The 16021-nt window shown below is 48.3% G+C and overlaps 1 protein-coding gene across 2 annotated transcripts in view; it reads left to right on the top strand.

Annotated features, from left to right (window-relative positions):
* Window positions 1-14154: 14154 nt before the first annotated feature.
* nfyc (nuclear transcription factor Y, gamma) overlaps window positions 14155-16021 on the top strand; it is a 73289-nt gene continuing 71422 nt past the window's right edge. For both annotated transcript variants that reach the window (XM_068006384.1, XM_068006382.1), the window contains exon 1: window positions 14155-14288. The gene's annotated coding sequence lies outside the window, so the exon portion shown is untranslated. The remainder of the gene's footprint in view (window positions 14289-16021) is intronic.

Raw genomic sequence — 16021 nt, 5'->3', positions numbered from 1 at the left:
TCTCTGAGCTGCTGCTTGCTAGGGTGAGATCGAGTGATAGACATCCTGAAGATACACCATATGTCCAAGTCAGGATGGAGTGTGCCTTGGAGAGGAACTTGGAGGTGATGGTGTTCCCACAGCCAGTGGATCACAGTGAAGCTCTGCAGCCCTACCACATTCAGTCGACAATGGTGGTTGATAATCAGCAACTAATGGGAAGGGAAGGCACCATGAACATCCCCATCCTCAACCATGGTGGAGCCCAGCACAATCCCAAGGGACAAGGCTGAAATGTTTGCAAATATCTTCAGCCAAAAGCGCTGAACGGATGATTCTACTCCTCCTAACAAGGTCCCCACCATCAGATACCAGTGTCTAGCCAATTTGGTTTACTCTCTATGGCTTTAAGAAGCAGCTGAGTACACTGGACATAGTAAAGGTTATGGGCATTGACAATATCCCAGCTGTAGTACTGAACACCTGCACACCAGAACTAGCTGCCCACCTTAGCCAAGCTGTTCCAGTGCAGCTATGGCACTGGCATCTACCCGACAATCTAGATGTTTTCCCAGGTATGTCCTATTCACAAGATACAGGATAAATTTAATCCAGACAATTATTGACCTATCAGCCTCCTCCCAAATTCATTGCAATGAAAAGAAAAAGAGACTTGCATTCATGCAGTGCTTTTCACAACCTCAGGATGTCCCAAAGTGCTTTACACTTTTGAAGTGTAGTCACTGTTGTAATGTAGGAAACGTGGCAGCCATTTTGTGCAGAGCAAATTCCCATAAGATAATGACCAGATAATCTGTTTTAGTGATGCTGGTTGAGGGAGAAAGGTTGGTCAGGACACTCCTCTGTTGGGAGAATTCCTCTGCTCGTCTTCGAATAGCGACGTGGGATCTTTTACATCCACCCGAGATGGCAGATGGGAACTCAGTTTAATGTTTCATCCAAAAGTGCAGCGCTCCCTCAGTACTGCACTGAGTGTCAGCCTAGATTATGAGCTCAAGTCTCTAGAGTAGGACTTGAACCCATGACCTTCTGACTCAGAGGCGAGAATGCTACCCTCTGATCTACAGCTGACACCAACGATGGAAGAAGTCATCAATAGTGCCATCAGTGACTCTCAATTTAGATTCTGCCAGAACTAATCGGCCTCAGACTTAGTAGCAAGAGCCGAGTGCCAGTGGAGAGGTGAGAGTAGCTGCCCTCAACATCAAGGCAGCATTCAATTGAGTGTAGCAGTAAGATCCCTCGCAAAACTGAGGTTAATGGGGGTCAAAGGGAAAACCCTCCAATGGCCGGAGTTGTACCTGACATAAAGGAAAATGTTCATGATCGTTGGAGGGCAACCATCACAGCTCCAGGACTTTGCTACAGGAATTCCTTGGGTGTCCTTGGGCCAACCATCTTCAGCTGCTTCATTAATGACCTTCACTCCCTCATAAGGTCAGGTGTGGGACTGTTCACTGCCAATTCTACAGCTCCATTCATAACTCCTCCTCTGATGAAGCCAGCCTACAGAAGGCCTTGGACAACATCCAGATTTGGGCTGACAAATGACATGTAACTTTCATGTCACACCAGGTAATGACCATTTCCAACATGAAAAAGCCTAACTATTTCCCCCTGACCTTAAATGGCCCCAGCATTGCCAAATCCCTCACCATTAACATCCTGGGGGATCACCATTGACCAGAAGCTTAACTGGATGAGCCATATCAACCCTGCGGGTTTAAGAGCAGGACAGAAGCTGGGTACTCTGTGGCAAGTGTCTCACCACCCAACCCCTCAAAGTCTCTCCACCATACACGAGGCTCAGGTCAGGATTGTGATGGAATACTCTCCACTCACCTGGATTGCTGCAACCACATCAAAATTCAAGAAGCTCCACACCATCCAGGTCAGAGCAGTCTGCTTGACTGACCCTTGTCAATGGAGTCAATATCCACCCCCTCCATCACCGTCACACTGACCTTGATACATTTATGCAAATTGGGGTCTTATTACATCAATAGGCCCCTGACACCATCTTAACCAGGAAATCAGCAGCACCCCGAAAGTGAGAGCCCTGAAGTGGTCCTATAAGGTAAGTTTAAAACTTCCCTTTGTGGGGCCAAGAGAAGCAGGAGTCCCACAAAGTCACAGTTAAGATGGTGTCAGGGGCCTATTGATGTAATAAGACCCCAATTTGCATAAATGTATCAATGTATAATCTACAGAATACTTTGGAGCAATTCACCAAGCTTACTCCAACAGCACTTGTCCAATCGTCTCCTGACCCCATTTATACTGTCCACTTCAATGGCCTTCCCTGGTAACTTATTCCACAACTCGATTACCCTTTGCATAAATAATATTCCACCTGACTTGCCCTTTGACTCTTGCCTTCAGTGCATTTGGATGATAATTGACAGTGTCTGTGGGGCAAGTTCATTGATCTTTTTGTCCAAAGTGTCAATTTTGGAGTTGATTTGCGGAGGTGTTAAGCTTGTGAAACCCTAGCTTGCACTAAGTGCGACAGATAGGAATCTTTGGTAAAACTTGCAATTTATTCTAAGAATTTAGTCAATGGTTTTGTTCAGATTGGAGCTCGCTGCTGAAATTTCTAGGTGGGAATTTTAACTCCAGCACCTAGCGAGTGGCCGGCCCATCCGGGAGAGGCGGTTCAGGAAGGAGTCCAGGAGGGGGAGGCTTTCACTTCCCTTTGTGGGACTCCTGCTCCTCTTGGCCCCACAAAAGGAAGTTTTAAACTTACCTTATAGGACCACTTCAGGGGTCTCACTGTCAGGGGACCGCTGATTTCCTGGTTAAGATGGAGTCAGGGGCCTATTGATGTAACAAGACCCCAATTTGCATAAATGTATCAAGGTCAGGCGGTCACCTCATACGCCTGAAGAATCAGGCAATTTAAAATTGCCACAGATCGGGGACAGACCGGGTAATTCACCCGCTCCATTGTAACTGCCCCCACCCCCACCTGCCCCGTTTCAGGAAACTCCCCACCCACCCCGTGAAGGCAGGATTTAATTAAAACTTTTAGAAACTGAACAGCGAGATTTTATAAATTTTACCGGGTTTTCACCACAGCTTGTTTTGCCTGTACCTGATCCAGGTTTGTCATTTTAACAGACACTTCTGATGAACCATCAATGATGTTTGGGTCAAGTTGACAATCCAAAGGAGCTGGACAGCAACTGGGATCATTTTTATATTTGGGTTGGTGTAAGACAATGGAATTTAAGTCCACAGGAAGGCATGTGGATCCCTGACACTGGTGGATCCATGGAGGTCCAAGCTTATATTAGAGAGAATTGCAATTTAAAGAGATTCAAGCACATTCAATTACTTTAAAGTGCATTAACTGCTACATAGTATCCAATTTCTGCATACCAAGATCCACAAACAGCAATGGGACTAGTGGTCAATTAACCTGGTTTTTTTTGATTGGTGTTGGTTGAGGGAGATTTTGGCCAGGACACCGGGAGAACTCCCTAGCTCTTCAAATTGCGTCATGGAATCTTTAAAGTCCTCCCGTATTGGGTATAGGGTCTAGGGCTGCTCAGGGAGCCCCTGCTCTGCTACTTACTTCCCAGTTCTGAACGATTCGAGTTGGTATTAATTGGTTACAGTGCCAAGTACTTTATTGCAAAGAACGGTTTAATACACTCAGTATTTAAGCACAGTTTACAGAATGGAAACTGGAGATATATTACCCGCTTCCACACTGGGTACAGCTCGTGCCTTGGCCTCTTGCCTCTTAGAATCATAGAAGTTTACAACATGGAAACAGGCCCTTCGGCCCAACATGTCCATGTCGCCCAGTTTATACCACTAAGCTAGTCCCAATTGCCTGCACTTGGCCCATATCCCTCTATACCCATCTTACCCATGTAACTGTCCAAATACTTTTTAAAAGACAAAATTGTACCCGCCTCTACTACTGCCTCTGGCAGCTCGTTCCAGACACTCACCACCCTTTGAGTGAAAAAATTGCCCCTCTGGACCCTTTTGTATCTCTCCCCTCTCACCTTAAATCTATGCCCCCTCGTTATAGACTCCCCTACCTTTGGGAAAAGATTTTGACTATCGACCTTATCTATGCCCCTCATTATTTTATAGACTTCTATAAGATCACCCCTAAACCGCCTACTCTCCAGGGAAAAAAGTCTCAGTCTATCCAACCTCTCCCTATAAGTCGAACCATCAAGTCCCGGTAGCATCCTAGTAAATCTTTTCTGCACTCTTTCTAGTTTAATAATATCCTTTCTATAATAGGGTGACCAGAACTGTACACAGTATTCCAAGTGTGGCCTTACTAATGTCTTGTACAACTTCAACAAGACATCCCAACTCCTGTATTCAATGTTCTGACCAATGAAACCAAGCATGCTGAATGCCTTCTTCACCACCCTATCCACCTGTGACTCCACTTTCAAGGAGCTATGAACCTGTACTCCTAGATCTCTTTGTTCTATAACTCTCCCCAACGCCCTACCATTAACGGAGTAGGTCCTGGCCCGATTCGATCTACCAAAATGCATCACCTCACATTTATCTAAATTAAACTCCATCTGCCATTCATCGGCCCACTGGCCCAATTTATCAAGATCCCGTTGCAATCCTAGATAACCTTCTTCACTGTCCACGATGCCACCAATCTTGGTGTCATCTGCAAACTTACTAACCATGCCTCCTAAATTCTCATCCAAATCATTAATATAAATAACAAATAACAGCGGACCCAGCACCGATCCCTGAGGCACACCGCTGGACACAGGCATCCAGTTTGAAAAACAACCCTCTACAACCACCCTCTGTCTTCTGTCGTCAATCCAAATTTGTGGTCCTCTCAGCCCCCACCCCTTGGATCTCACAGATCCTACTCTCTGCAGACTTTTTCACTTCTTCAGACCACACAGGTGTTCGGTTCCTGCCAGCATTTACGTCCATCCGGACAAATCTAGTCTGCACCGTTGGGGTACCTCTACCCTGAACCTTTGTTTGAGCTGTATCTTTGTACACTGTTAGCTGAGGATCATGTGGTACGCTGACTTAACATCATCAATTTGTTGAAAAGTCCCGGCTGACGGCACTGACTTAACATTATCATCTTGCTGAGGAGACCAGACTTACCCTCTAATGAGGAGATTAGACTGGTAACGGTAATGTGTTCTAGATACTTAATGTTCCCCTTATCTCTTTTGGGGAATGTCGCTTGCCTTTTACCAGACATGCCAGATTCTTCTATGTCTATGAAACTCAAACAAAGTGTTAACTGTGGGGTTTAAATACACATTGTCCAGGCTAAGTACTTTAATATACTGAATAAATGTGGTTACCTAAAATAAATGTGGTTAATACAAATGTATGATTAATATAATACATGTGGTTACATATTAAATGCATTCCATGATTACATACATAGCATTGAACAATTCTTTTATACGTGTTACATTTTTAGTACACAGCAGCATAGTCTAATACCAGAATATACAACTGTTCAGCATTTCATCCAAAGGACAGCACCTCCACCAACGTAGCACTCTCCCACTCCCGCCCTGGCTTGTTAACTTAGGCCGTATGCCCAAACTCCTGGAGGGTGGGGCTTCAGCCCGCAACCTTCGAATCCAAAGGCAAAAAAATCTACCAGACAAAGATATTCCATAATGGCACACTTCTATGGAACAGAACCTTTCAAAGACTGAACCATCCTATCTGCATACATCTAGCCATGGTTTTCTTTAGTTGACTCTTTGATTATAACAATTTGGCAAGGGTATTTTTGTTAGACAAGGGTATTAAGGGTTACAAAACCAAGGCGGGTAGATAGAGTTAAGATACAGATCAGCCCTGATCTACTTGAATGGCGGAACAGGCTCGAGGGGCTGAATGGCCACTTCCTGTTCATATATTCTTATGTAACAGTGACTACACTTCATGGGCTGTGATGCGCTTTGAAACATCCTGAGATCTCGAAGGAACTAATATAATTGCAAGTTCTTTCTTTCTGATTACACTTGATCCATAGCTAGAAGAAGTTGCCTGTCAATCAGCAACTAATTGAAGTTTTGTTGACCAGTTTTGTAACAGTAACGGTGCCCACCTTCTGAAGAGCTAGTAATCCTGCCACAAGCAAAATCTGACCGCTAGTTTATTTAGTGACTCGTCTCCATGATATGTTGACACTGTGTTAGTACAAACACCCTATTTTAAATCAATAAACCGTCAGAGGAAATTATCAACTAGCTTGCGTAATCATTTGAGTGCACTGATTAACTCTTATCTTAATGATTATATGCTGAATAAACCAGCTGCCTTTGTGTTGAATTCTTCAATAGGCAACTAGAGTCTGGGCAAACAGGGTGATGGTGAATTCATTCACACCACACCAAAAACATCCCATGTTACTCTGAAATCTGCTGAACCGGGATTGTGATTACACTGTGAAGGAAGGCTAGTTATCCCAATAGCGCAATGCTGGGATGAGGAAGGAAGCTTATTGAAGAGGAGAGAAATCTCCTGGTCTCCCATGGCTGTTACTAGGGGTGAACTTCTCCTGATAATGCACCAGTTAAGTCTGAATGGATAAACTGTCCAAGCTGATAAACTACAGAGACTCCCCTGAGCTGGGTGACAGGTGGTATATACGTGTTTTAACGTTTATTATTACTCCACACCTGCCAGAAATATTTACGGGGAGGTGGGGAGAGAGAGGGGGAGGCTGAAAACGGCCGAAGATCCAGGCAAGGCTGGGCACGCGGAGGTCCTGCCGAATTAAACGGTCCCCGGCAATTAGGAGGGGGGAAGTTCGGCGATCGGCAGAGGGGAGGCTGAAGGCTTCGTTGAGGGACTGGGGGAAGCACTCTTACTCCTCCTGGCCCACAAGAAGTACCTTCTGGAGCCGGTACCACTCGCCCTCCCTTTCACTGCCGAGTTTCCAGACCCCTGGGAAACACGCGCGGCAACTGTAAAATTTAAATCCTGCTCCCAACTGCATTGTAGGAGCCCAATTTAAATACGTTAATGAAGTGTCCTGATTCTCCATGGCGGGACACTCGAACAACACAAAACCTACAGCTTTAAAAACGGCAACGGACGCGTGGGCGGCGGTTTGGGGCCACATTCCCCGTTTTTTCATTTTTAACGTCTTCGCCTGACGCTCTCCCGCCCGTCGTGGGGGGTTAATGTCGAGGCCAAAGTTTGATTCCTTCTGGCTTTACTGCCCTTTGCGAGTGTTGTACAGATGGCAGAGTTTGATATTATGCACCAGGGAGAAGTTTGGCAGGGCCATTACCTCAGGAGATGGAATGGGTCGAGTATAGTCCGTGACAGAGTGCATTGTACAGAGTGGCTCTGACCAGCTCTAAAGCAAGTATATCCTTCCTTAGGTAAGAAGACCAAAACTGTACACAGTACTCCAGGTGTGGTCTCACCAAAGTCCTGTACAATTGCAGCAAGACTTCCTCACTCTTGTACTCCAACCCCATTGCAATAAAGGCCAACATACAATTTGCCTTCCTAATTGCTTGCTGTACTTGCATGTTAACTTTCTGTGTTTCTTGTACATGGACACCCGTATCCCTCTGAACACCAACATTTAATAGTTTCTCACCATTTAAAAAATATTCTGTTTTTCTATTCTTCCGACCAAAGTGAATAACCTTGCATTTTCCCACATTATACTCCATCTGCCACCTTCTTGCCCAGTACGGAATGTTGGCTTTTATTGCTAGGGGAATAGAATATAAAAAGAGGGAGGTATTGCTGCAGTTATATAAGGTATTGGTGAAACCGCACCTGGAATACTGCATACAGTTTTGGTGTCCATACTTAAGAAAAGACATACTTGCTCTCGAGGCAGTACAAAGAAGGTTCACTCGGTTAATCCCGGGGATGAGGGGGTGGACATATGAGGAGAGGTTGAGTAGATTGGGACTCTACTCATTGGAGTTCAGAAGAATGAGAGGCAATCTTATTGAAACATATAAGATTGTGAAGGGGCTTGATCGGGTGGATGCGGTAAGGATGTTCCCAAGGATGGGTGAAACTAGAACTAGGGGGCATAATCTTAGAATAAGGGGCTGCTCTTTCAAAACTGAGATGAGGAGAAACTTCTTCACTCAGAGGGTGGTAGGTCTGTGGAATTTGCTGCCCCAGGAAGCTGTGGAAGCTACATTTAAATTTAAAACATAAATAGACAGTTTGCTAGAAGTAAAGGGAATTAGGGGTTACGGGGAGCGGGCAGGAAATTGGACATGAATTTAGATTTGAGGTTAGGATCAGATCAGCCATGATCTTATTGAATGACAGAGCAGGCTTGAGGGGCCGATTGGCCTACTCCTGCTCCTATTTCTTATGTTCTTATGTCCTCCTCACAGCTTACTTTCCCACCTAGCTTTGTATCATCAGCAAACTTGGATACATTACACTCGGTCCCTTCATCTAAGTCATTAATATAGATTGTAAATAGCTGAGGCTCGAGCACTGATCCTTGCGGCACTCCACTAGTTACAACCTGCCAACCTGAGAATACAATCTGTACGTTAACCAATCCTCTATCCATGCTAATATATTACCCCCAATACCATGAGCCCTTATCTTGCATAACAACCTTATTGAATGCCTTTTGGAAATTCAAATATTCTACATCCACTGGTTCCCCTTTATCTACCCTGCTAGTTACATCCTCAAAAAACTCCAGTAGATTTGTCAAACACGATTTCCCTTTCATAAAACCATGTTGACTCTGCCTAATTATATTATGATTTTCTAAGTGTCCTGTTACCACGTCTTTAATAATGGATTCCAGTATTTTCCCGACTACTGATGTCAGGCTAACTAGCCTGTAGTTCCCTGTTTTCTCTCTCCCTCCTTTCTTGAATAGCGGGGTTACATTTGCTACCTTCCAATCCCCTGGGACTGTTCTAGAATCTAGGGAATTTTTGAAGAACAAAATCACAATCTTTGCAGAGACCTCTTTTAGAACCCTCGGATGTAGGCCATCCGGTCCAGGGGATTTGTCGGCTTTTAGACTCATTAATTTCTCCAGTGCTTTTTATTTACTAATATTAATTACAATGGCACAGAAATTGCTCGCCCACAGCCGTCCCTAATGGCGTCCTGTCTCTCCGCCGGCAAACCGATTGTGCAAGTTCACACAAAACCCGGAAATCGCGAACTTGCTCCGATTGGTTTGCCGGCGGTTTGACAGTTCCGAATTAAAGGGACACGGCACGCTAAAATCATAGAAATCATTAAACATTCGCAAACTTATCCATCTGCCCAGCTGGAACAAAGATACTTTCACCACCAAAAGGTACGCTGGAAAATACCAGCCCTACACCACTTTTTAAAAGCTCGATGACTGTTAATAACTGTGAAACAACAAAAAATTACATTTTACAAATGTGGAATGTCAAATTACTCTTATTTTAATATTTTTTGATCATTAAATTTTTTAAATAATTTTTTACTCTTAACCTAAGTTTCATTAACCTAAATCATTTACTTGGCTTTTTATAATAAGATATGTCAAAGTTTTATTTACACAAACATAGAGAAGTTTACTTTAAATGAATGATTTTTACTTGCCTGCTTGTGGGCGGGACTTCTCTTCTTGACGGATTCTGTGGGCGTGGCTTCCATTCCCACAGTCTCTATCGTTTCGGAATGAACCTGCGCTGAAATCACAGCGCTGAACTTAAAAATGAAAAGGGAGCAAGAGGACGTCGGAGACCATGAGGTAAGTTTTCTCGTAGTCTCTGTCCACAGGATGTCCGGACAGCCTTGCCACGCTGGTCGGAGCAAGTTCCGGCCCTTTAAGCACCTCACTCTCATTAGACCCTTAGTTCCCCACTATTTCTGGGGCCTTGAAGGGACCCACGTTTACTTTTGCCACTCCCTTCCTTTTTACATACTTGTAGAAGCTCTTACAATCTGTTTTTATATTTCTTGCTAGTTTACTCTCATTCTATTTTCTCCCTCTTTATCAAATTTTTGGTCATCCTTTGCTGGTTTCTAAAACTCTCCCAATCCTCAGGCTTACTACTCTTCTTGGCAACATTATAAGCTTCTTCTTTTAATCTACTACTATCCTTAACTTCTTTAGTTAGCCACGGGTGGATCACTTTTCCCGTGGAGTTTTTATTCCTCAATGGAATGTATATTCGTTGAGAATGCTGAAATATTCCTTTAAATGTTCGCCATTGCTTATCTACCATCATATCTTTTAATCTAATTTCCCAGTCAACCTTAGCCAACTCGCCTCTCTTATTGGCTTTGTTTAAATTTAAGACTCTAGTTTCAGACTTAAGTACGTCACTCTCGAACTCAATGTGAAATTCTAGCATATGGGGCTCAATGTTAGCAGGGCTGCGGATTCGCGGCGGGGGGGGCTATTGGGCGAGTGGGTAACGCGCCGGTGAAATCAGCCTGCCCCCCGCGCGATCGCAGCCTAATTGGATCCACTTACCTGGTCTTCCAGGTTCCCCACTGCTGAGCTGCGCGTCGGGCGGGCTGCGCATGCGCAGTAAGGTCTGTCAGCTGGAGGAGCTCTATTTAAAGGGGCAGTCCTCCACTGACAGATGCTGCAACAAATCGGAAAAATCACAGCATGGAGCAGCCCAGGGGGAAGGCTGCTCCCAGTTTAATGATGCCTCACTCCTGGTATCATTAGATGGGGTGAGGAGGAGGGGGAGGACAGAGATCTTCCCCCCCCCCGGTGGGCGGGAGGAAGCGGCCTGCCTCTGCCACCAGGAGGGCCTGGCTCGAGGTGGCAGAGGAGGTCACCTGCACCACCAACATATCGCCCACCTGCATACAGTGCAGGAGACGCTGCAATGACCTAAGTAGGTCAGCCAAAGTGAGTACACTTACTCATTCCCCTACACTCCATCTGCCACATCACCACCCCCACCCCACATCTCCTTCTGCACTGCCAACACGACTCTATCACATCACCCCTCATACCCACTCAAAGCTCATCCTCATCTTACCTGCACTTACTCACCTCGCCAGTACTCATCCCGCCATTACCACTCAACCCAATCCTCATACAATCTCATGGCTCTATCTCATACTCACCCTCTCATGCATCTCTTTCACAGTCAGCCTCACTCAACCTGCCACTACCTGTGCTGCAGCCACAAGGCATGCATCACATATGTGCAGTAGGAAGCGTAAGGCAAATGTGTCGTGAGCATGAAGGGGATGCACAAGGGTGTTTGAGGGTTTGTCATGGTTTTTACTTATATTGAATTTCTGACCAACTCACATTACATATTATATTGGCACCACTACTGCCACGTCTTTGCGAATCTTGTCTGGTTTGTGCAATAATGCCCTTTCCTGAGGATCACGATGAAGACTCACAACTGATGCCACCCATTGTGTCACTGCAGAGTGGGTGTAGGTGTATTTGCAGGGCTCTTTTGTGCAGACGACTGAGAGACGTCGGCGATGTCCCCGGTGGCACCCTGGAAGGATGCGGAGGAGAAGTTGTTGAGGGCAGTGGTGACTTTGACAGCGACAGGTAAGAAGAGGGTGCTCGGGACAACCGGGAGCAGCTCGGCATGAAGGAGGCTGCAGATGTCCACGACTACATGTCGAGTGACTCTGAGCCTCCGTGTGCACTGCTGCTCAGAGAGGTCCAGGAAGCTGAGCCTCGGTCTGTGGACCCTGTGGCGAGGGTAGTGCCCTCTGCGACGCATCTCTCTCTGCGGTTGCCCTCCCTCCTGCTGTGCAGGTGGATGTGTCACAGCACTGTGTTGTGGAGCTCCACGTGTCAGAGGTGGACGGCGTGGCCGGCGAGGCTGGTGATGCTGTTCGCCCTCCGAGGAGGTCATGACCGCAGCTACGGCGGCCCCCATCCGGAAGATGTACATCTGAGGGGGTCCGCAAGGTAGGTACATGTCTCTGGACCCCGGGGTAAGTGTGCAAGTTGGTGAATTTTCTTGTCAGGAGGAGGGTGGTGGAGGCCAAACTTTATCCCAAGTGACAGAGTGGCCTCCTGCAATGAGTGAGGGTCTTTCCCCCCCCCACCTGTCAAATGGACCTTTGCAGCTGCCACAGGCTGACAGCTGCAACACGTCCATGTCAACTGGGAGTGTTTCCCACAGTGTGGGAAACAGTCCCAGTTGTCTCTAAAATCCCACCCCTCCTCACATATTCCCTTAATCAGGTCTGTTAATGACCTGAAATACCTACGTAAATACTGTCACGTGGCATCCCGCTGGCTTTAATTGCCTGCGGGAGTCCCACATGCGGGGGCTGCGCGCACACGCCGGCACGTCTGTGGGGAACCCGGTAGTGGGCGGGTTGGAGCCGGGCTCCAAACCCGCTCCGGGATTCCCCGATTTTCGGAGCCCCCCCAACCAGGAACGCACCCCATAGCGGGTGCTAAAATGAAGCCCATTATGTTTACTCTGTCCCAGAGGATCCCTTACTATTCAACAATCAACATATCTTCCGAGCTCCAGATTGCTCTTTCAGAGCACAGGCACAGATATGATGGACCATAGAAACATAGAAAATAGGAGTAAGAGTAGGCCATTTGGGCCTGTTCCGCCATTCAGAATGATCATGGCTGATCGTCTAACTCAGTACCCTGTTCCTGCTTTTTCCCCCATATCCCTTGATCCCTTTAGCATTAAGAAATATATCAATCTCCTTCTTGAATACATCTAATGACTTGGCCTCCACTGCCTTCTGTGGTAGAGAATTCCACAGGTTCACCATCCTCTGAGTGAAGAAATTTCTCCTCATCTCGGTTCTAAATGGCATACCCTGTATCCTGAGACAGTGACCCCTGGTTCTGGACTCCCCAGCCATTGGGAACATCCTCCCTGCATCTAGTCTGTCTAGTCCTGTTAGAATTTTATATGTTTCGATGAGATCACCTCTCATTCTTCTAAACTCTAGTGAATATAGGCCTAGTCGACCCAATCTCTCCTCATACGTCAGTCCTGCCATCCCAGGAATCAGTCTGGTAAACCTTTGTTGCACTCCCTCCATGGCAAGGACATCCTTCCTCAGATAAGGAGACCAAAACTGCACACAATACTCCAGATGTGGTCTCACCAAGGCCCTGTATAACTGCAGTAAGACATCTCTGCTCCTGTACTCAAATCCTCTTGCAATGAAGGCCAACATACTATTCGCCTTCCTAACTGCTTGCTGCACCTGAATGCTCGCTTTCAGCGACTGGTGTACAAGGACACCCAGGTCTCGTTGCACCTCCCCTTTTCCCAATCTATCACCATTCAGATAATAATCTGTCTTTCTGTTTTTACAATCAAAGTGGATAACCTCACATTTATCCACGTTATACTGCATCTGCCATGTTCTTGCCCACTCACCCAACTTGTCTAAATCACACTGGAGCCTCTTTGCATTCTCCTCACAGCTCACTTCCACCCCAGTTTTGTGTCGTCTGCAAACTTGGAAATGTTACATTTGGTTCCCTCATCCAAATCATTGATATATATTGTGACTAGCTGGGGCCCAAGCACTGATCCCTGCGGTACCCCACTAGTCACCGCCTGCCACCTGGAAAAAGACCCGTTTATTCCTACTCTCTGTTTCCTGTCTGTTAACCAATTTTCAATCCATGCCAGTATATTACTCCCAATCCCATGTGCTTTAATTTTGCACACTAACCTCTTGTGTGGGACCTTATCAAAAGCCTTCTGAAAATCCAAATAAACCACATCCACTGGTTCTCCCCGATCTATTCTACTAGTTACATCCTCAAAAAACTCCAGTAGATTTGTTAGGCATGATTTCCCTTTCATAAACCCACGCTGACTTTGTCCAATGCCCTCAGAGTGTTCTGTTATCACATCCTTTATAATAGACTCGGGCATTTTCCCTTTTACTGATGTTAGGCTAACTGGTCTGTAATTCCCTGTTTTTCTCTCTCCCTCCTATTTTAAATAGTGGGGTTACATTTGCCGCCCTCCAATCTGTAGGAACAGTCCCAGAGTCTATAGAATGGCCTCACCCGGCGCTGTACAATTCAATGAAATCTCTGATTTGGTCAAAGATCCCTTTAAGAAGTATTTATCCGCTGTCGTTCTAAAAATTGAAGACAGCGCCTTTAAGGGACGGGAGTTGACGCTGAGCTCTCGCGAGATGCGGGGTTTTTCCCCCCCCCCCCTCCCTCTCCTCCCCGAAGCGGCGCGGGAGCCATCTTGTTTCCGAACGGAATTTCCTCGCGGGGGGAGGGAAGTGAGCGGAGAAGGAGCGGCGCCACCCGGGTGACAGGAGGCCAGTCTGGGCGGTGCGCCGCAAGCTGCCGGGTGAGTGTAGCGGGCGGGGCGGAGCGGGGCGGAGAGGGGTCCCCGGGCCGGGCCGGGCCGGGCGGAGCGGAGCGGGGCCGGGCGGGCGGGCGCCATCTTTCCGCCGGGGTGTCCTGCCGCTCTCATTGGTGGACACGGGTCAGAGGTTTGATTGGTCTGAGGGCTGTGCCCGCTATTGGTCGGCGGGGCCTGCCCCGGACGCGGCCGCGGTTAATATTTGGCTTCGGCCCCGCGGGGAGAGCGGGGAAAGCCGGCCTGGCACTGCCGCCCGCCCCCGGCCCTGAGGATAATTCCGGCCCGTTTCCGCGCCATTTACTCCCGCTGTGCCTCACTCAAACTTGACCGGAGTTTGATTGATGTGAGTCTCCGCCAATCCCTGGGCGGTGATTGTGGAGCGCACTCTTGTTTTATCCAATCAGTGCGCCCTGGAGGCGGGGTCAGGTGCTGCCAGCAGGTTAGGTTGTTTCCGGTTAGCCTCACTGTTACCGGCAGCACAGATAAGGTTGGCCCAAAGTTTGGGGGGGGGCCACTCTGGCTCATTGGATGCACTGGGCCGGGGGGCCACTCTGGCTCATTGGATGCACTGGGCCAGGGGGCCTCTCTGGCTCATTGGATGCACTGGGCCTGGGGGGCCACTCTGGCTCATTGGATGCACTGGGCCGGGGGGCCACTCTGGCTCATTGGATGCACTGGGCCAGGGGGGGCCACTCTGGCTCATTGGATGCACTGGGCCTGGGGGGGCCACTCTGGCTCATTGGCTCATTGGATGCACTGGGCCTGGGAGGCCACTCTGGCTCATTGGATGCACTGGGCCTGGGGGGCCACTCTGGCTCATTGGATGCACTGGGCCTGGGGGGGCCACTCTGGCTCATTGGATGCACTGGGCCTGGGAGGCCACTCTGGCTCATTGGATGCACTGGGCCAGGGGGGCCTCTCTGGCTCATTGGATGCACTGGGCCTGGGGGGCCACTCTGGCTCATTGGATGCACTGGGCCAGGGGGGCCTCTCTGGCTCATTGGATGCACTGGGCCTGGGGGGCCACTCTGGCTCATTGGATGCACTGGGCCGGGGGGCCACTCTGGCTCATTGGATGCACTGGGCCAGGGGGGGCCACTCTGGCTCATTGGATGCACTGGGCCTGGGGGGGCCACTCTGGCTCATTGGCTCATTGGATGCACTGGGCCTGGGAGGCCACTCTGGCTCATTGGATGCACTGGGCCTGGGGGGCCACTCTGGCTCATTGGATGCACTGGGCCTGGGGGGGCCACTCTGGCTCATTGGATGCACTGGGCCTGGGAGGCCACTCTGGCTCATTGGATGCACTGGGCCAGGGGGGCCTCTCTGGCTCATTGGATGCACTGGGCCTGGGGGGCCACTCTGGCTCATTGGATGCACTGGGCCAGGGGGGCCTCTCTGGCTCATTGGATGCACTGGGCCTGGGGCGCCACTCTGGCTCATTGGATGCACTGGGCCTGGGGGGCCACTCTGGCTCATTGGATGCACTGGGCCAGGGGGTCCACTCTGGCTCATTGGATGCACTGGGCCGGGGGGCCACTCTGGCTCATTGGCTTATTGGATGCACTGGGCCTGGGGGTCTCTGCAGCCTTAACCTTGTTTTTGTTCTAAATCAGTATGCTCTTTACCCAGTGCTCATTGTCACCCATGGCTTCTTCCAGTGCTGCTTGGCCACAGCCACAGCTGATGGTAACCTGCCATAGCTTTTATTTTCCCTT

Source organism: Heptranchias perlo, chromosome 26 (assembly GCF_035084215.1).
Source record: "Heptranchias perlo isolate sHepPer1 chromosome 26, sHepPer1.hap1, whole genome shotgun sequence".
Taxonomy (NCBI): Eukaryota; Metazoa; Chordata; class Chondrichthyes; order Hexanchiformes; family Hexanchidae; genus Heptranchias; species Heptranchias perlo.
This window is presented reverse-complemented; position numbering and strand designations above follow the sequence as displayed.